This window comes from Tarenaya hassleriana, unplaced genomic scaffold (assembly GCF_000463585.1).
Source record: "Tarenaya hassleriana unplaced genomic scaffold, ASM46358v1 Cleome2, whole genome shotgun sequence".
NCBI lineage: Eukaryota > Viridiplantae > Streptophyta > Magnoliopsida > Brassicales > Cleomaceae > Tarenaya > Tarenaya hassleriana.
In genome coordinates, this window is record NW_010965372.1 from 5,119,738 (window position 1) to 5,121,569 (window position 1,832).

Below are 1,832 nucleotides of genomic sequence, written 5' to 3' on the forward strand. Positions count from 1 at the left end.
CAACAAGAGGGAGATTATCAAGAGGCAAGAGATCGGAGTAGAAGACGAAGATTACGAAGCCGGAAAATCGACTAAGCATTCTTCCTTTCTTCTATTTTACGATGTTTTGTGTTATTGATATGAACCCTGATATCTTGATGTTTAACGAGTAGTCCCATAGCTGTGGTTAGGGATTTGCTATGTAAGGATCTTTGGTTTTTATTTCCAAACTTTGTGGATCTATTTATTCCATTCAGTTTATTGAATTGTTCTTCATGCTTTTGATCTCGTTGGCCACTTGGTTGAATGAACTTAGGGTTTTAATTCACATAGACATATGGGATTCTAACCTGGAACTAATTCAATAAATAGAACAGGTATCACATCGGGAGATGGGTATATGCCTAGGAATTATGATAGCATTCATTCATGCATCCAGAGTTTTAGACTATTGAATCGAAAGATTAGTAGGATTAAACCTGGATAGTGAGATTAGACTTGGGAGAGTTAATCTCTACCTTAGATCTTGAATTCCCTGAATTGGATAGATAAACCACAGAGTTTGCATCTTTTGAAAGATCCTTGCATGTAAAACAATCTCGAAGCCTGCAGTGTTCTTCGTTCATAGTCTTTAGAACCGTTTTATCGTTTGCTTTGTTACCTTCTCACACTCACATTATTTTCTCTGGATTTAGACTTAGATTTAGATTTGATTTAGTTGTCTACTTGTCCCTGTGTTCGATCCTAGCGACTACAATCGATCCGTACACTTGCGGTATTTGTTGAGTGTAGGATATTATTACTTGATCGAATTTATACACCTAGATTTACGACATCAAGGTGCAAGAACAAGAGAAAGAACTGGTCTACATTCCGCCTCCCTCTAAGGTACCCTCGATACCCTTTCCTTCTCATTTAAAGAAATTTAATGAGGACAGCCAATTTGGAAAGTTTGCGGAAATGCTGAAGAAGATGGAGATTACAATGCCTTTCCATGAGGCAATTCTTCAAATGCCCTCATATGCGAAGTTCCTCAAAGATATTTTGACGAAGAAGCGGGTAGTTGAAAAGGAGACCGTAGCATTGAGCACCGAGATTAGTGCAGCCATCACAAAGCATGAACTAACCCCGAAGATGTCTGATCCGGGGAGTTTCTCTATTCCATGCAAGTTGGGGAATATTGAGATTAATAGAGCATTATGCGATCTTGGGGCTAGTGTGAGTTTGATGCCACTGTCCATTTACAAGAAGTTGAACATAGGCGACTTGAAACCCACGAGGATGGTCTTACACCTAGCGGACTGATATATATATATATATATATATTTGTAAAAAAGTAAATGCTATATATATATGTATATTATGATGATTGGATGAGCATTGGTCAAATATTAAAATAGTTATATATGTATATATAATGATGATTGGATGAGCATTGGTCAAATATTAAAATTGTTCTACTTATCACATAATCCACACCACAATAACGACATTAGCAGTGACATCGCACATATTCCATCGTCACCGTAAATTATTGCTGACGTCATTTGCCAAATTCTTGACGGTCCTGATGTTTTTGAAGTGTAGACTGCGACTCACCAGATCACATGAAGATAGTCGAGACTCTCTCGGGCACGGTCAACAAATACAGACAAATATAGTAATTAATTAAACATGAAAGGGTACTTTTTGTAATATATAAAACTTTTTCCTCTCCGCTTTGACCAGAGCTTTTTTCTTCTTCTGATGAAAAATAATGGGTATGTTTACACTAGGGGTGTCAAAACGAGCCCGGCTCGTGAGCTGGCTCGTGGCTCGCCAGAAAACGAGCGATCTGAGCCGTAATTTTTTCA